At 47.7% G+C, this 20113-nt stretch overlaps 1 long non-coding RNA gene across 1 annotated transcript; it reads left to right on the plus strand.

The window, feature by feature from the left end:
* Positions 1-9691: 9691 nt before the first annotated feature.
* Positions 9692-11153, plus strand: LOC136363240 (uncharacterized). Its single transcript, XR_010743946.1, has 3 exons — positions 9692-9741; positions 9880-10012; positions 10119-11153. It is a non-coding gene; the product is annotated as an uncharacterized lncRNA (long non-coding RNA).
* The last annotated feature ends 8960 nt before the right edge of the window (positions 11154-20113 follow it).

The following is a 20113-nucleotide window of genomic DNA, read 5'->3' on the forward strand; positions in this document are numbered from 1 at the left end:
ACAGTAATTCAAACAGTAACCAAAGCCCCTCTTCTGGGGAGGGGTCAGCAGGCACCAGCCTCAGCTTTTGCTGGTGAGCTCTGTATTTCCTAAGGGAGTGATGATGGAGGCTTTAGAGGCTGGAAACCCTGGAAATCCCCTGCAACAGTAGTTCCTATGGCAAGCACCTTTACAGACAGGCCTTCACACCAGCAGCAGAAAGAGGATGTTCAAATGGAATAGGGGAAACAGTTCCAAATAACTATGCTGCCCTTCCCAAGCCATCAGACTACTGTTTCACTAGGTTTATGCAGTTGCCTGAGAAGATGAGCAGCCAAAACACTAGGAAAGTAGAAGTCAAGCCTCAGCTTCATGAGATGGCCACTAAAATTTACCCAAACTTTCCAATAATGACAATATATAGTGCACAATTATTTAATGCAGTTCAACAGTTAACATGCATACCATCCCCAGTTAACTGGGAAACTGTTTTGCAAGCTTCTGCATTAGCAAGAGAAAAAAGAGAAGTTCATTCAAGGCAGAGAAAGTTGATCTCTGTCTAACTGACAAAAATAGCAGTTGACCATTTTTTCCTTAACCTTCTGAATTTCTTACTTTGAGTGAAACAAGGAGGTTTTCTTTTCCAACTGAGATTGTGGGGAAGGTTTTGGGAGAAAAACCTGCCATCTTTGCTCTCTGACATAAGGGAAGAGGGTAGGAACTCTGTCCCCCAAAAATAGCTCCAGTGTAGCACTTAACACTGAGTGTGAGTCAGCCACGTCAGCAAAACCTCTATTTAATATCTGTTGCTTTCATGGACCAGAGGAACCAGCACCAGCAGACCACCTGGAAAAGCAGCCCTGTTCCTGAGAAAGGCAAAGCTGGGGGATTCAGGCTTTCACCAGGGTGATACTGGTTCCCACCATCCCCAACATAAAACGTTTTCTCTATTTACATGTTAGTTGCAAAGTGGATTTGCTCTTGAATCCCCTGACTGAGCAGCAGGGAAATTAATACAACAAAAATGTGGCTATGTAGAGCAGTTCTCCACTGACCCCTCAGCCTTCCTCTGATGGTAAGCTTTGAGTCTGAACAGGATTAATTTGGTTTCCTTTCCCATTAAAGAGTACAGCTCCTGCTCACCCCCTGCATGCCAACAGCAGGGCTGAGCTTTTACTCTGTGTCCCACCTCATGCTGCAGACACTGCCTGGATGAAAAAACAGGCTGCAGAAAATCTAATTTTAGGGAATAGGGAATAGGTGGCTCCTGATTTTCTGTGATGAAACTTCAGCCAAGGGTGCTCATTGGAGCCAGGGTCGTGCATCATCCCCAATCTTTTAATACCTCTGGGCACTTCACTAAAGCACCTCACAGGGATGAAGGATTTTCTGGAAGGAGGATATAAGTGCTAAAAATCTGTCTTTAATATCTGGACGTGGCTGTTTGAGTCACAAATGGACTTCATCACTTTTTTTTCCTGTCTTTATTTTTCCCCCCCATTACATTGTGACAGATTCTTAAAGCAAAAACACCCATGTACACAAGGGAACAATTCAATACCTTGAAACCTTAGGCTAGTGTCCCTTGTGGAACAGCTCTTTACATCCTGTGCACTGGCTTTATTTCAGACAGAAACCCCATATTCGTTATGAAACATAATCAAACAGCTATGAACTGCCTTGACCCAGAGAAAACAGACAAAGAGTGATGGAAACAGCCCATTCCCCTGAGACACCAACCCTCAAGAAGATCTAAAACACATGCATCCTTCCCAAGCCCCTCTTTTTCAGCATTTGCTGGTAAAGGTCTTTCTGACATGACATTTCAAACAATTGCATTTTAGAGCAGCCCTGCTCAAGAGCACTCAAGGGAGGAGTCAGTCCAGGCTTTGCTTTAAATAATGCATGTGCAGGTGACCTCCTCTTTGCCAGCCTGGCAGTGCTGTGTGTGTGATGGCCCCTTGATGCTTCTGGCAGGGCATCCTCCTCTAAAAGAATTGAGGACACAGTGTAAGAGTGTCTTCATCATCAGGGAAAATTGCATGCGGAGAACTGTGATCCTAAATTTTGAAATGGAGACTTAAAAAGAAAGAATAATTTTTAATTTTAAAAAAAGAAAAAAAATCGATGTGACCTCTGGCTAGTAGCCATTCCTAGGTAATTCTCAGATTAGGAAATCTGTGGGCCTAACCCTCCATGCTGAGACATCTCCTGCTGTGCTTAGAGGCTATTCAAGCCTAACACACATTCTTCCAAAAAATAGGATGCTGACATGGTGGACAGCCCCAGCACACTGACTGTCATTATCTCTGACCAACCAAAGAAATCTTTGGCAAGGCAGCCAGGGCTTCCTCCTGCCAGCAGCAGGCCACAGCAGCCAGCTCAGAAATGGTTCATCCTCCAGCAGTGATGCTGAAGAGCTGGGACCCACATCCCATCCTGGTCAGGGGATGATCCTCCCATGTCTCAGGAACCTGTGTTCATGGGCAGGATCTGTCCTGCTGTTTGCCAACAAATGGGGATTTTGGGAAATGCTAACCACTGGCTTGTCACTTTGACAGCAATGTTTTCTTGATGGCCTGTCAATTGCTGATAATAGCAACATCCTCATGCTTAGGAGCACAAGTCCCAGTATAATAAATCCCAAGCTCTTGTCTAAGGTTGAGAGGTGGAGAGAGATGAAATTGGGTCATTACTGCTGCAGATTTTTCAGTGGAATTGAGGGCACATTCAGCCAAAAGCTGGTGTCTTGTGAAGGCCCTAATCCCCAGCTTTGACAGGCCTTGCAAACACACCATGGCACTGAATCTCTGACAGTAGAAAACAGAGAGGAAACAACAAATACCAGTGTCCTCTGTTGGGAGCACTGAGGAGGGGCTGCTTCTTCAGCTGCCATGATGGAAAATCAGGAAGCACTGAGCCTGGTGCAAACTGTTTGGAAAGCAGATCCAGGTAATGATTCTGCACACTCCAAGGAAGCAGGATCAGGAGAGAATGAGTCTGGCATCGGGGGTAGCAGGTAGAAACAGGAAAGCAGGTGAAGAAATCCCTGCTCTGCCACCTGTACCACAGAGCCACAGGGGAAACAGTGCCATAAAATGCAACCTGGTCATGTACATTTTCACAACACTGGGGACTTCCCAATGATTCAGGGTAATTCTGCTTTGGAGAGGAAATGGCTTTGATCAGAAACATCTCTCAGAGTAAGTTGTGTCTTATCTGATGAACCCCTTTGCCTGTTAAGACTTCCACTACAGTACAAGGTAAATCAGTGAGTGAGAACATGCCCATGGACACAGAAAATAATTTTCCGAGAGATGAGAGTGCATTTTCAGGGCAAGAGAGATAATTAGTCCAACCAGCCCTGGAGATCCAGCACCAATCCTAATCAAGTCATCTATTCCTGCTGCAGAACCCAGATGTAAAAGCATCTGGGCTAATGTGTCCTGCTTTAACCTGGCCTCAGCTTCAGACACCCATCTTTCTACTACACTGGTCCACCACAGGCTGGCAAGGGTTATTTTTTTTTTTTTTTTAACATGACAGGCATGTCTTTTTCTACTTGCCATAGAATGCTTCAGAGGAAATCCAGAGACTACACAGTCTCTTATGGTCTATACGGACTTTGAATTTTATGGGCTCTGATCTATAATAAGGGCTCTGAATTAGAGCTGTTCCCACTGTGTGTGGAGGCTATTTCTGCTCCTTATAATTGTTTCCTGTGGCCCATGATGTCCATGACTGTGTTCACATCAGACAACAGGGAATAAATGTAGCATCCAAGGGAGAGAGAAGTGGGGCTAAGAAACTAGAGCTTTGGGTGTGCAACCTTGAAGGAAAAGAATGGGCTGGGTTATAGCTTCATACACGCTACATGCTTGTACCAAATAAAAGAACTGCAATACAAGACAGCCTCGGAGCTGTAAGAATAATGGAGAGACCCATACATTCAGGAGAATTACCTCTTTTTTATGTATTGGTGCAAGTGCCAGGATTTCAGCAGCACAAAGCTGTGCTGAGCCTAGATAGAAGACCCCAGGGAGTGAGCAGCATGGGTCCGTGCTTGATGTTTAAAGCTTTGAGAAGCTGGACAAGAGTAAATGGCTAGAGCCTGATAGATATTAAATAAGGGTCCTGAGAGCCTGGGTTCATCCAGACCCCATGTGAAGAGCTGTAACTTTTTGGTTTCACAAGCAGAAGTATCAATTTATCAATGTTTTATAGAGAATTTGATCTATGGGAATGAAGCCACTGAGCCTCCAAACTCCATGTTATCTTTTATTCCAGAAATGTAAGTTGTTTGGATACACTCCTTTTTTTTTTTTTTTTCTTTTTTTTTTTTTTTTTTCTTTTTTCTTTTTCTTTTTTTTTTCTTTTTCTTTTTTTCTCCCCCCAGGGATTCTTGATACACAAAAGAAAATCTATTTTCCACTTTTTCATTTCTCCCTACAAATACTGGGTAAAGCTAGCATGACTTTATATCATGTGGTTGAACCAGCATTGACCTGCTTTATTAAGTTTGCCTTCTTGAGAAGACATTAAATTTCTCACTAATTATTGCAAATGGACAGAAATGTTGGATCTAGTTGTCTGTCCCTGATTGGGCATCCACACCCTTGGACCACTGCTTTGAAGATGACCCACCGTGGAGACAACCCTCCATCCTCATGTCACACTGTGCCCTTGTGGAGAGCTGTGCATGCTTTCCACAGAGGAAGGAAAACAGAGAACTAGTCTCTGTGCTCCTCAGAACCAACACAAGAACAACCACTGGCTTTGTGGATGTCAACATGTGTGGCCAAGTGTCCAGTGGTGTTGCAAGAGGAGTGATGGGGAGACATTGAAACAAGAGGCCACCCCTTCCAAGGTGGTGGTCTCCCGGACCAGGTCATGAAGTTTTCTTTCCATCTGCTGAAGGCATTTGCTTCAAAGTATGTCTGACTCAGCCAAAACAGGCCACGGGTGTCGGCAGGCTTCAGTTTGTAGCACTCACCTTGGAAACTGTTATGAAGACAAATGGTACATTTCACATCAAATCAGCACCTTAGCAGCCAGCAGTGGCTGAGCAGAAAGATTTGTTCAAGCAATGAAGTGAGCCCTGTGTTCTTCAGAATGAAGAGCATCTGTTCATGAATGCTTGACTAATTTCTCATTATCTTATTGAAACAGCTTATACCCCTGGAAAACCATCTCCAGCACGGCTAATGTTCAGCCAACAGTTGGTTACCTGCTTGATTTACTGAGATCAAGAATGACACAACCAGTGTAAGAACAGGTGCAGGTATTTCAAGAGGAGAGACAGCCAAAAAGCACTTGAAGAGAGAGATAACTAAAATCCCCTGCTTTAAAGCAAGGAATACAGGATGAACAGGGGCAGATCTGGTGGCTCTGTGGTCCTGGCCTGTAGCTACGGCCAAGGTGACATGATGGGCTGGGTTTGTCCAGGGAGTGCTTGGATCAACTTCTGATAAATATATCTGTTCTCTGAGGTCTAGAGAGAAGGTGAAAGTTTCTGTGAGGCTATGTGAGCTATGTCTGCCTCTCATAGCATTTGCTATGCCAGGGTCATATCCATTGCTGTGTTCATTTGCTCTGTCAGATTCCCTGCTAAAGAGCTGCTCCCCTCAGCTTTCTGGAGCAGGCAGTGTGCTGCAGCCAAGGTCCAGCCTTGGAATGGGCTCCCAGTGAGTCAGCCCTCTGCCACCTCAGCAGCAAGCTGGAGGCAGAAGAGTGTCAAAGTTTAGGCTGAATTTCACATTGCAGATTCCAGATTTGCCATGAAAAGTTTGCTACTGCTTCCACTGGGAGAGTCAAGCTCAGCTACGGTTGGTCCCTGGGGCCAGGCCTCTTGAGTGATATTTTCCATCACAGCATAAAGGGAAAACACTCTGCCTGTGTCCCTCACACTCATTACAGAACCCAATGATTTGTTTCAACTTCTCCATCTGTGTCACAGAGATAAAGCAATTTGCCTATCACTGCAGAGCACTTGGCGATGGCTGCGTGGAAAGCACTCCGAATCCAGCCCTCACCTTGCTCCAGCTGTAATATCACAGCTTCCCAAAGGAGCTTAGCCAGGGGAGCTGGCCCTTTCTGACATCCTTCATCACTTTTGCATCTGCTTGCATGGCGTGGATGCTCCCCAGCCAGGCTGGATTTCTGCTGCTCTGGCTGTGGGAAACCTGGAAAAATGAAATATGCCTGGGGTGTGAGGGGAGGAGGGAAGGGACAGGTAGGAAACCGATGCCTGCTATTTTCACATCTCGGGTCTTTCATCATCGTTATAGTTGTAAATGACAGTATACAATTTATTAAGAGATAGAAGTAAGGAGAAAGAAGAGTGGAGAGGCTAGGACAAGAAAGCAAGAAGAGGTGGAGAGTAAGAAATGAGAGAATTATGGACACAGTTTAAGGAAAGGAGCACAAGGAGGAGCAGTGCCAGACTTTGGAAGCAAGAGAGGGACAAGGGAGCGATAGAGAGAAACAGAACCTGGCAGGGCAACAAGGGAGACAGGAGAACAGTTCTCAGGGAATTAGCTGGAAGAAGCAGAAGATGGATGCTTCCCTGGTGTTCAGGAGTACTGATGGATCATTGACCAAGGGAACCTAATGTGTTTCATACAGCATATTTCATAGCTGAGGAAAGCAGATGATATTTGGGAGAAGAAGGAGCGGGGACTGTTGGCAGCCTTCCTTCTGGCTTCAGATAACAGTAGCACCCCTAGGGTTAAATCTGGATTTCAGAATGCAGAGACAGAGAACAGGGATTTAGGAGTCATTCAGCCTGATGGGACAGCTTTAGAAACAAAAATAAAGGAATTAACAGATGCAGAGAAACACAAGAGACAGTGAAAAATTGTTTGTCTAACATGTAGCAAAACAGGGGTTGTCACAGAGGTCAAGCAACCACCTACAGCTGCAGCCTGTGAATAATGCACTGACACTTACTTGATGAAGAAATATTTTTATTTATATGAATCTCATGAAAATGCATACGAAATTACAGCATCTGCAAACACAAGCCGAGAATCTAGGATGCCTACACTGATATAAAGTGACCAAAGGACAGACCCAAGGCACTTGGGTTCACATCTGAGGGTCAGAAAATACTATGATAGCTGAGATCCAGCTCCTGACTGAGGCAACTCATTAGCTTTTTGGCCAAATGTCTCTAATCCTGTGACTCGATCCCAGCCTTTGGTGTGGAGAAACACCCTTGCAGAGCTCACCTGGCCAGCTTCTTCGGTTTCATTTTTCTCTCTTCCATCATCCAAGATATTTTTTTCCATTCAGTAGGTTTTTTATCCCAGAACTAACATCAGGGCTGTGTGCATTGTCTCTCCCTGCCAGCTGCCTGCTCACTGCCAGAAGGGGCTGCCTCCCCAGGCATGTAACAGCAAATCCTTGGGCAACTTCTTGGGGTGTTCTCCCAATGGCTTGGCGAGTGTTGGATTTGAAAGCCAGAGCACCATCAGATGCCAGCAGTAAGTGACAAGCAGCCCATGGGGCTTTGCACAGGTGTGCAATGAAGTGCAGGCTGTGATGGGGATGGAGGGTCACATTGAGGGAAGTGCAAAACCAGGGCTGGTTTTCTTCAGGAATATGGTGGCCTCTTGATTTCTTGGTGCTTCTTGGGTGATCTCCTGGTCTGCAAGCAGAGGCCAAAGTGCCATGAAGAGGAAGGAGTTGCACATGGCTGCTTAGCCAACAGCAGGCAGCATGCTGAAGGAGGGTGGACAGCAGCCAGCCAAGAGGGTTCCCATGTTTTCTTGTCACCCTTATCCTTTCACACAGGCATTGAAGTCTGCTGGCAGTCTGTGAGCTGGAGCCAGTGTCTGGTGTGCCTCCAGCCTGGAGAAGTCTTGGGAAGCTGAGAACCAGCACAGCTCCCTAGGTAGGTGCTGTGATATCCCAGAGTCAGGAATGAGGTCCTTGGAAGGGTCAGCTGAGACAGCTCCCCAGTCTGGCAAGGAGCTGGGCTATCTCCCTCGTGAGCATAGTGTCTTTTGCATCCCTAGCCTCAAAGAGTGGTGAAGGGTGGATGGTCACCACCAGATCCCTGGATGAGCAGGAGGGGTGCCTTCTCCCCCAGTGCAGAAGAGGCAGCAGCTGCTCCCCACTGGTGGCTGCACTCTTTCAAGGTTTTTCTGGGAGAGGCTTTAGAGGACAGCAGATGGACACAACAGAGGATAGCAAAGGTGAGGCCTTCAAGATCATAGAGACCTGCCTTGTGACCACCTTGTGGCTGTGGGCTGAGCTGCTGGGGATGGCAGCTGGGGCAAGCACCCATGAACAAGGTGGTGTCTGTGTGGATGGATACCTGAAGGAGGTTGAAGGAAGAAGAGAAGGTGAAGCAAAGACATTAGCCGGGTGCTTCCCAGAATCTGTAGCTCCATGCTGCCTCCTTCACCTGCCCTCTTCTACCTCAGCACTGGGACCTTTGGAAAAGGAAGGAGCTACAGGAGCAAAACCATGAGGAGCTGGAGGAGTTCCCACCAGCTCCATATCCACTCACACCCCGGGGGATCATGTTCCCAGTGGGCTTCAGCACCAAGCTCTCCCACTTCTCAGACCTGAGGTAAATTTAAGGTCAATTTAAGGTGGCATTCCTTAGGATCTCAAATAAGACACTTTTCCTGACTAGTCCTTTCTCCTTTTTATACAACAACTCAATGAATTTCAGGGTTTGCCCCTTGTAAAGCTAGGACTAGAATTTTAATGAATATTAAGAGTAATACCTTTAATTGAAAGATAGGGTCCATCTGAGGTGAAATCTTGGCTCTGCAAGAGTCAGTGAAAAGCTTGCCAATAATTTATTTGAGCCAGAATTGTACCCATTAGAGTTCAGGGCAATTTCAGGGCTCTGGATATTCTGCAGGTTTAAAGAGAAAATGCCACAATTTGTTGTAATAACCCAGCTCCCTCCGATGAGCAAATTAAAGGAAGTTGGTACAGAACAGTAGGGAAAAACAGGATGGTGAGGAAAGTCTAAAGTGCTACCGTACCAGCAGGGTGACATTCTCCTGGTGATGCTCCTCACACTGTGACCAAAGCTCAAAGATGGAGCGAGCACCTTCATCCCTCCTCCGTCTCTCTCCTTGCACACCCAGTTCATGTCCAAGTTGTGCCAATCAGTTGTCCCTGGCCTGTCTAGAGTCTGGTTTGCTCCAGTGCATGGACAGCTCTAGCTCTAATCTGGTGCTGGTCAAAATCACGCTTTGACAGTGTCTGCTTTGCAGCTCCCAGCCATGCTTTTATATCTCTGTCTTCTTCAGCCCATGCCCAGTGGCACCTGCTTCTCTCTCCAGGATGTGATATCAATTGCTTTCTCTCTGTTGGCTTCTTCTTGAATCAGGTTTGAACTTGTCACCCTCAGCTCCCTAACTCCATCCTCCCTCTCTTTTCTATTTAGCTTCTGATCATTCTTCCTGGTCTCCTGACCACTCTAGCTCCAAGCTGTCTCAAAGGCACTTCTGCTGAGTGCTATTCTGAGTGCACTTCTGGCTTTGTGTTATTATGTGCATCATACCAGATATGCCCTCTACATTTCCCTTTTACGTGTCCATGCAATACCTGCTGCCAGCATACTGCCTGTCACTGACATCTCTGGGTGTTAGAAAATGGTAATCACTTCAGTAATTACCATTACAAATTACATTGCAGCTGGGTGAGAAACAAGAATAATACCAATCGTGCAGCGTCTTCAGGGCCCCGCCCTTCCTGCTCTGTAGCAGCACTGCTGAAAGAGCAGAGAGAGCTAAGGTGAGGACAGAGGTTTGACAAGATTTGACAGGCAGTTCCTGTGTGGATGGAGAACGGGATTTTAAGACATCCACAATAAACAGCGATGAAGGCTTTAGGGACTAGTGAGACCAAGTCAATCAATCCTCTGCTTTACAGGTGGCAGAAGTGATGATATGATAATGAAGCTCCAGCCAGTGAGCCGGTGTGCTGCTGCTTCCAGAACAACCCGCAAGGCACAATGGAGAAGCCCTGTGGAGAGGGAATTACAATAATTGAGCCAAATGGCCATGTAGGTGTTTACTGCTCTTGCATGGTCATCAGGGGGTGCAGTAAATTGCACTACTGGCTGAAAACAAAGAATGCACTTTGGTCCCCCACCTTCCTAGTTTCCAGAGCCAGCAGAGATGCTGCAGGACCCTGATGCTTTGACAGCACACTGGTATGGCTGCAGTGCAGAGAAATGATACTCACTTGTGAAGAGCCAAATCAGAGCAACTTTGCAAAGCTGGCACATCAGTCTGGAGCAGAAGCTGGTTTTTAAAAACATAGGACCTTTGGACCACTGAGAGATGCTGCAATAAGGAATGATGTCCAGCCACATGTCCTGCTATGAAATGACCCTGGTTAGGACACCTGAATCCAGAAGCTATGTAGTCATTTTGGTGCTCAGGCCCAGACCTGTGACCCAAGCCCATAGGGCTGCACATGTGGGTCTCACCAGCTGGTGTAGGCAGTGAAGGAAAAGGGTGAGCAGGCCCTTGTGGCAGCAATGATGCCATTTGGGCTTGACATGCTGTATTAGAAATGCATCGATGAGAGAGAGGCTTGTAAAATATTTTTATTTTGTATTCTCACCTTTTAGAACTGTTTTTATGAGATTGTGTCTGTGTCTCACAGATAACAGTATCCTGAGTCAATTGATTATAGCACAGTCCCTCCAAACTATACCCATTTATGTCATAGCCTGGCACATTCAACACTTGAAATACTTTCTTGTTTATAAATGATCTCTAGTCTGGGGTTGAGGCAGTTAATGATATAGCTAAATCTATAACCCTGAAAAGGGACTCAAATGAAAAAATAGGTAAGCTGTATGGACTTTGTGCCCAGTTTGCTTTTACAACCAGCCATCCACAAGAAAACAAATATATTGGCCACTTCTCCTTAGATTCAAGCTCCCCACCATGGCCTGTCTGCTTCTGAATGTACTTTGGAGCTGGTCTGGCTCAGTGTGGTACCAAAATGGCAGCAGATGCTGCAGCCTTGTCTCAGGTCCAGCTTGAGGGATGGATGTCCTGAGTTTAGGGAGGCAAAGCTGAACAGGCAATTTACATGACTGCTGTTTCCCTCTGGACCCCACTGCTATTGTATTTTTGTCTCTATCCCCAGGCAATCTCACCTCCTAAGGTTTGTATGACTCTTCCTCCTGCCAATCTAGCCTCTACAATGTATTTCAGCAGCTGATGTGAATGATTATTGGCCTGCTGTGTATTTCAGATGGTGCATCATTGCCACCCATGACAGCTCTTGCTCTTCAGCAGAGAGAGTACTGTCCTTGTCCTGCTGCAGTGATTGAGAGGGAGCTTCAAATGTAAGCAACTTGTTTTTGTAGTTCATCACTTTTTCTATAAATATTTCCATTTGAGATGTACTTTCTCTTGCTTCCGTCAGCTCATAGGTGGTATATTTTGTAAAGTTTGATAGTAATTTTTTTGGCTGATCTGTTTCTTCAGATAGCAGGGTAGTGTGTGTTTAGCACCACAGGTATCTTCTAGATTGTGTTTTTTCTTTTCCTGCAGTTTGATACAGAAACTCCAGCATAGCCCTCAGCTACACCCAGATGTGATGCTGCCATTCTGCTGGAGGACAATTTGGTTATGAAAAGTGGTTTTAAGCTGACAGCATAAGATTTAGCAGGGCCCAAGGCCTGGAGGAGCCATTGCCTTGAGAGTGTGAGACCCCGGAGACAGCCACAGGAAATCCATCTGGCTGTAGCACATCTGTCACTGCTCTGCACCAGGGTTTTCCCTCCATCTCTTCAAAGCCTTATCCCAGGGCAGGTCTGAGCAGAAAGGGTGTTTCCCAGCTACAAAGAGGCTTCTGAACAACCTCTTATGGTATCCAGCCTGTGACCTTCTGCAGGCTCCAGCAGTGCCTTTAGGGCTGCTCATTGTAATCTCCTGCAGAGGACTCCGTGGGTGTCACAGCTCTACCAGCACAAAAACAAGGCAACCGTGACCAACAGGTGACATCAGCTGTGCTTCAAAGCCCATGGCAGCCCTCTGGGAAGCAGAGTTATGCTACCATCAAACATAGCTGTGGCTTAGGTGTCCAAAACTGTTCCCCTGGCAGCTCAGTGCATCCTTGGCTCATATCCCAGAGCTGCATCTCTCACATTTTCCCCTGTGACAGGTTGTTCCTGGGGTTCTCCTCACCTTTACCTCCCATGTCCTGATAATTTTCTCCCACCACTCATCAAATTTTGATATAATTTGAGTATTTTGGCACTGGAATAGAGGCAGTGATCCATTAACATTGCCTTGGGTGTGCTCACTGTCCTCCAGACTCACCTCAACAGACTGCAAGCAGCCCCCAAAAACAGCCTGGCTGAGCTCATGGGGCCACAGCAAAGCTGAAATGTTGGAGAGGGCTGGTCTGGCCAGAGGAGCTGATGTCGTCCCAGAGCTAATGACACTTCTCCTGGCCAAGTGTAATGGACTGAGCCCTCAAAAAATTAAGGTTGTCCTCAGCCAGTTGCCACTAGTTCATTCCCTTAATCCCCTGCATTTGTTGCCCCCAACTCATCTATCCTTGTATTGCATCTCTTGTGCAGTATTACCCCTTCACCTCTGACACCCTAAACTCTGCCAGCCTCCAGAACCCTGTTTTGCAGGGTGAAGGGTCAGTGCCAGCTCTGGTCCCTGCCAAGTACAGACAAACAGGGGCTTGGTGACACACAGACTGGGCTGTGTGGTGTTGGCTGAGTGGCTTGGGCTGCCACTTGGAGCTGATGTCCATGCCTGACTAGCATGGATTAGCACATCAAAAAATTTGTTGGGAGGATGCTGGGGGGAGTCATAGGGTTATAGAAAAGGAATACAAGGTCTTTCTGTGGAGAGACAAAAATGGAAATTTTGACCTTGTCTGAAGATCAGAAATCAGCTGAAGAGCCTGGTTTGACATTAATGAGCTGAAAGCAGAAGGATGGCCTCTCTGGAGGTGCCTGCCCTCAATTTATCCATTTTCTCCCTACTAAAATCATGGCACTCCTGGGGATGACAGCTCCAAAGCCCGTCTCAATTTGTCACTTGACTGAAGTGTTTGATCTGAGAATTATTGTTGTTGTTATCATTATCATAATTTTAATATTTGAGGGCTGATAATGCTTTTGACACTAAGACAGAACTTAGGAGCAAGACAAGTTCCTATCCCAAGGCTTTGGGAGCACAATTCCAGCTTCCAGTTAGTCACAGGACATCAGAATGCTGCTCTTAATGAAAAACGATATGACGCATATGTGGTATGAGTCATTATAATGTTAACTACAGTTAACTTCAAGCCCAGACATCACCAGAATTGCTTTCCTCCCTGAAGATGATTCATGTGCCTCATGTGTGACAGCTAGGTCATTTTTTTGCTTATTCGAGTGAATTTCAATCCTTTTTCAGGGTTTGGGGGGCAAAGTCCTTCTGTTTCTGTTTGACAAGTTGAATTTCCCTAATATGTTCACAGTCAGTTTCTCGGAGATCTGATACCAGAAATGAGGAAACAAGGAGAAATCAGGAGATTTGCAGGTCTGTGTGCAAGGGGTCCCATCAGGAGGCTGCCCTGGTGCAAGGTCCACTCCCCACAAGCATGAAGTGGAGGGTGCCCTCAAGAGCTCAGGAGTAGAGCACAAGCCCCCAGGGGAGGGCAGAGGGATGCTAAAGTGTCTGCAGGAGACTACAGGGACATCCCAAAGGCAGGGATGCAACCCACCACTGCCCCTCTGAGCCAGCAAGGGACTGAGCACTAACGGGGAGGGTCCCTGTGGTGCTCACACTGCTGTTCACTGATATTTTCGTCCTAAACCTGCTGCCTGCCTGTCGCCTGGGGCTTCAGCAGCCTGGTAAAGCTTCATTTCCAGAGGCATTGCCTCCTCCTAATAGCTGCATAAGGAGGTCCCCAGGGATCACTCTGCCAGCCTCTAAAGAGGGTTGATTCAGCAATTAGTCAGTGGGAGACCTGCTATCATGCAAGTGATGGCCACCTCAGGTAGTAGCTGTATTTCCTGGGGTTGGGCTTAAACCTTCTGCTGCTGCATCACAGCATGTGGACAGTCTGAGAGCCCCCAGATGCAGTGGCTGTCCAAGTCCCCACATTCATAGGCTGGGACACATCCTTTTTCAGTACGGGGTTTTTTGGGCAGAGCAGGATGACCCTGAAAAATGAGAGGGAACAGAAATAACCAGTAAGTTGAAGAATCTTCAATGAAGTGAAGCACCACAGTCCAGGCCCTTGTGAGAGAACAGGATTGAACCCTGTTGGCTGAAAGCCATCTGTGGAACATGAGGAGTTTTCTCTTTGTCAAAGCATGGCTGAATACTGCTATTTGCTCTGTGCCCTCCAAGGCCCTAGGGACTAGTGGCTGCAGCCTGTACCAGCAGCAAAACCAGCCCTGGTAACAGGAAGGCTGGATCACATCTGTCAGCCATTGACCTCACTTCTCTCACAATCAGAGATGGGCAAGATTTGCCAGGCAACCACATGTCACAGATTCTATTCTTGGGAAGAATTATGTCAAAGTGAAGTCTTCAGTTTATGACTTAAATTCAGCATAATCGGATGCAGAAGTGCACAGACAGGCCTCAAACACTCTGCCCTGTCCCAAGCACATCTACATTTTTACAGCTGAAGCTTGCTGAGCTTTTTTTTTTTTTTGTTTCACAATACATGTGAGTACAGATTTGAGGTCGTGTGATTTTCCCCCTTGATATTCTTCATAACTCAGAGTTTTACCTTCAACAGGTGCAGAATCACAGTGAATCAGGCTGGAAGGACTGTCCCGAGGTCACCCATGGTGGACAAGTAGTCCCACGAGCTCAGCATTTTTAAGAGACTGTTATCTTTCATGGCCAGATTTACCACAAAGCTCTGGCTGCGGGCAAAAACAGCCAAAGCATATGGAGCAGCTATTCTGGGTTTAGAGCTGCTTTGCTTTTCCAGAGCAATGCAAAGCAGCTAGACAGCACACAGGGTTCCCTTCCATATCCCACTCGTCCTCCAGATGTCTGCTATTTCCCTGAACATATCCCCTACACAACGTGACTGCATCCATACACCCCACCTCCTTCTCCCTCCTTGCTCCCTTCATATTCTTGAAAATCCCACACTGCTCCCCAGCTCTCCCACCCTACACTGCAGCTGGCTCTGGTCCAGGAGCATCAGTTATGATGGGGACACTTGGAATTCATGGAAGTCTCTTGACATCATGAGGACTTGCTCTTTTCCATGACGATCTCCATGTCCTGTCCTCCTAAGGCAACTGTCCAGGACAATGGGAGTTTCTTAGGCTATGAGGAACTGGAGATTCTGCCACGTACTTTGGGCATCCAGCAAGATTTCATAGTTGAAGCAAGGAAAAGGTCACACTGAATATTCACAGCATGTCAACTGGGAGCTTAATTACTGCAGAATTCAGGTGCTTTCTAAAAGCACCTCCTTCCTCCATCCATTGTGTGCCAAAGAACAGTGCCTGACACCTGAATACAGCTTCAGCAGCACTCACAAGGGGTAAGAGGCTCTCCTAGTGACATGGCTACATGAGACACTCAGGACCACGGGTGATGGGGAGCAAGGGAGGGATAGGAAGGAATTCCCTGTGGATTTTGCTGCACTGAAGCATTTTAATCTCCAGCTTCCTCAGAAGAGGTTTGCTAAGAAGGAGGAAAATTACACCAATTCCAGAAGGATGCTATTCATATATATTGCAAACACAGGCTTCTCAGGAATCTTAACTACATATGAGGTTGGAGTTATCTGTGTTATCAGGTGCTATTCATATCATATTAGAGTCCTGACAAGATCTGAGGCTGGGTGCTATGTTTTGTAAGGGAACTGCATCTTATGCGTCGTTTACTGCTGCCTCCTAAATGGCCAGACTTCCTCACAAACACTCTAAAAACTTCGTTCTGCCCTCCAGGGCTTAATGCTTCACTTTTACAAAACACTTGGGGTTTTTTAACAGTATTTTTCACAATAAATGATCTGACTCTCTCTTCTAATTGAAAACCCTCAACATATCCCTAACAGCTGAGTCATTACCAACACAGTACTGTAATATTTTTATTATTTTCTGTATCCCTCTATGAAAGCAATCTGACAGCATGTTCGGGTTTTTTTTTTCCTCACCACTGTACATTAACCAGATGGTTTTCGCTCTATTGTCCACAGATACACCCACATAATTTTTTTGCCTTCATGCTTCCAGTTAATTTAGAAATCACTAGTGATTATGAAGCACTGAAGTTGTTCCTTCCAATATGTTTTACCTTCCCCCTGTCCACGCTTAATTTCTTCTCCCATCACGCTGCCCAATTAATTAGCTCTGGCTCATCCCTCTGAAGCTTCTCTCTCGTCTCTAGATTTCACTAATCTGGTCATTTTTAATAGCTGCAAGTATAACTTTAATCTGCTCCCCTCAGCCATCATAAATAGGTACTTCAAATCCCCTCACATATCTCGCTGGCACAAGGTGCACTGAGAGCCTCTGACAAGCGAGTCCTGCCTGATGTTCTCTTGTCCTGCTGATGCAGTCACCTGAGCAGCAATCACCAGTCATCCAAGTGTGGTTTGTCTCCCTTTCTTTGTGTTTTCACTCTCTGTTTCTGTTTCTTTGAGGATGCTCCACAGCTGAACCCTCACCTTTGTGGAGACCTTCGAGTTACTGGGCGTTTTGGCGGCGTCTGTCCATTCCTGGCGTGAAATCTTTCATCTCAGCACTTCGCTTGTGATTGTTTGGCAGGAGTTCAGGCTTTTAGTCTTGAGTGATCTGGGGGTTTTTTTTTGGCCGTCAATAAAGTAATGTTACCAAATTTGTCATGGCATATTTATCTGTTGCTATGTCTGTAGTTAAATGAAGCATGTGAAGCTCAGAATGTATTGGCAGGCAAATTTTAATGTTTGAGAGAACATAATCAAAAACAAAACCCCACCTTTCCATGCCAGGCAGGCCTGAAACACAAGTATAGCCTTTTCCTCTTGTATTTTATGTCCCCAGCAACATTTTTTCTGATTATTTTTTGAAGATGTGCCTCGTTTGGATTGTATAACAAGTCCAATGGGATAGTGCATCAGCTAATATTTAATGTAATGAGATCTCATTTCCTTCTGCTGGATTAGTTCTCAACAGAGTCTCCCTTGCAGCTGAGAGCAAAGGGCCATTTTGATATCGATTTTCATTTCATTCATCCCAGTGGATGCATAAATACAACAAGAAGTTTCAGTGGAGTGGGAGGCTCTGTGCATTTTGCTATATTCCCTTCAGAATCTGTCCCTTTTCTTTTTCTGAGCAGGAAAGTTTCCAACTGGCAGCTTATCCTCAGTGCCCCAGAAGTGTTTTATCTCTGGCTGACTCTTCCAGGTCACACAGCCTTTTGCCTCATGTCACCTCCCAGGGACACTGCCTATCTCTAATCTGGACTGGATGGCTGTGGTTATAAAAGCAAAGCCCCAAACCACAAAACAGGCTGATTTTCTCCATACCTCCACAAGCATGTACGTATCTATGTACACATACATTTCTCTCAGAGCTGCTCGAGATCGGAGAGGCTTCGATTTGGGATGCTAATGTCACCTTCTCATTGTTAAAGCAAGAGAAATAGTGCTGCAGCTCTGCTGCTAAGCAGTGTATCTGTAAAAGCTGGTGAGGGCTAATCCTCTGCCCAGCCAGGCTACTGCTGCACCTGCACATTTCTCCAGGGATACATGTGGCTCCGGTGAAAGATGGAGCAGCCACACCCAGCTGATGGAAGGAGCTGGCCAGAACTGTGCAGGGACAGCTGTAGTGGAGGTGACCATGCACACCACTGTGGCAGTGTTGCCTCTGTGACCTATCCTCCATGCTCCCAGCCTTCTGCATGTGGAAAAGCCAACAAAACTCTCCAGGCCTCAGCAAGCCACGAATGAAGATGCTTCATCCAGCAACTGAAATTTTTTTTCATGCTCTCCCAGGACAGGAAGAGATGAGGTTTTGAGTATGTCTTGCTTCCCTATAACTCCACACACAGCCTCACCAATCTTGCCAAGAGAATGTCCTTGAGCAATGAAACCTCTTTGCCTTTAATTACCCCAGGCTGGCTGGGCAGGGCTGCATGGGACCCCAAAACTGTGGCAAACAGTAGGACTGGCAAGGAGACAGTGATGACCACATCCCCAAGAGCTCCCAAGGACATAAGCAGGACCCTTATGGGGACTTTTGACTCGGGAAAGCGATTGCCACCAAACCTCTTTGTTCCCATCCATGTGACAGAAGTGCCACTGACTCCCCTGCTTCCCCCCAGGGCTGCAGCTCACCCCACACCCACACTGTATCCTGAGGTGTGCACAGCCAGAGCTTTACTTCACACCTGCTGGAACTTTGCTGCAGTTGGGGTCATCAGAGCTGAAACAACCTCTACAAGTCATCTGCTCCGTCCCTGTGTCTCAAGTCACATCCTGAGGCCACTTCCAAAGTATTCTTCTAATCTGGATTGACAGATCTAGGATGGCAGAGATGCAAAATTTCCTTTACTGCACCCCAGTCCTGTCTGTCCCACTGCCCAGGGACATGGGGACAACTACTTCCTTCTTAGATTCCTCTCAAGCTATGCTGGCTGTGTCTGGCCACAGGGACCTGTTTTCCTTGGAGATCACTCTGTTCATAGCAGCAGCCTTTGTGCTCCAGCTGACATCCTCAAAGACAGCTTCCCTGCCGAGGCCCCCAGTCTGGGGTTTGTGTTCTGGACTCAAATCCTCCCCAGACCTCCTGAGGGTTGCCAACAGTGGGACACAGATATTACCCCAGGGAGGGAAAGGTGCCCACCTGTCATTGCCTCTTTGGGGAGCACATGCACTTCAATCCTGTTGTTAGCCCGTGTAATTCAGCCCTTTTAGCTTTGCAAAAGGGTGTCTCAGCTGCCCCTGGAAAGATGTGCAGCAATCTGAGAGCTGGAGCAGAGGGGAAGCTGCCCTGCCCACCTCCCTCCCCAGCCAGTGCCCCAGCCCCTCTGCTAAAGAGACCTTGAGACCCAGCTGCCCTGGTACAGAGCCCACCAGCTGCCAGTTCAGCTCCTGGAAGAAGCTGGGAGGTGTTAGAGACAAGCCCGGACCTTCGGAAAGTCGCGTTGTACTGAGAAAACACAGCGTAGTCCCAAGGGAGGGTCCCTGTGGGCTGCAGAGGGTGACAGCTGGGTGGTTTTGCTGGTGAACGCGGGTGGCTGTGGGTCGCACCAGGGTCTGCCTGTCACGGGCTGCTCCTGGCGAAGCAGCACCGAGGATGGGCGAAGGCAGGCGGCTCTCTGCCGCTCGAGCAGGTCGCTGTGGCTAGACCAGGCTCCAGCCGCGTGTGTATCTGCCAACAATCGTCTCGCTGCTGGGTGGTCCTGAGGTGGGGAAAACTATTAGAGGGACATTTAGGGAGTTTAGGAATAGCAGGGCATCGGTGCAGGGCTCAGGGAGCTGCCGGAGCGTGAGGGGGCACCACGATCTCCCCGGGACATTTGGGGAGGTGGAGGGGAATGGGCTCGGGAAGAATGGGCTGTTGGGGCTGTGGTGTTGACTCTTGCCGTGCTGGTGCAAAGCCGGGTTACCTCCACTGATCGGAGCGATGCCCAGATGTGTGTGGGGCAAATCAGCCCGCCAGCCTGGTCCTTACGGAGCGGGGCAGAAAAACACCTGAGTGAGCCAACAAACGAGCTGGCTGTCCCTGGGGTGCAGCCCCCAGGCCGATCTGCCCGTCCCCTCAGCACCGGCTCGGGCTGCGAGAAATCGCTTTTATCCTTCTCCTTTAAACTCTGCTCGCTGGCGCTGGGTCTTTCCCTTGCCGGGGGAGTGGGAAGGGCTGTGCCCTGGGAAATGCAGCGATCCGAAGAGAAAGGAGAGAGTTTCTCGGAAGCAGCAGCAGGAGCAGTCACGTCGGGAGCAGCGGCGCGGCTCCCCTGAGCCAGCCCTCGAGTCGCTGATCGCTCCAGCGGGCGAGCGCGGCTCTGCGGGCGCGGAGGTGAAGCGCGGTCCTGCCGGAGCTCCGCGCCGCTCCCCGCCGCTCCTGTGCGCTGCCGCACTCCGGCACCGGCCGGGGCTCCGCCGCTCCCGCCGCTCCCCACGGCCGCGGCCGGGCCCGCCGCAGGGCCGCCGAGCGCCCACCCGGCCACAG

This window comes from Sylvia atricapilla, chromosome 6 (assembly GCF_009819655.1).
Source record: "Sylvia atricapilla isolate bSylAtr1 chromosome 6, bSylAtr1.pri, whole genome shotgun sequence".
In the NCBI taxonomy this organism is placed as follows: Eukaryota; Metazoa; Chordata; class Aves; order Passeriformes; family Sylviidae; genus Sylvia; species Sylvia atricapilla.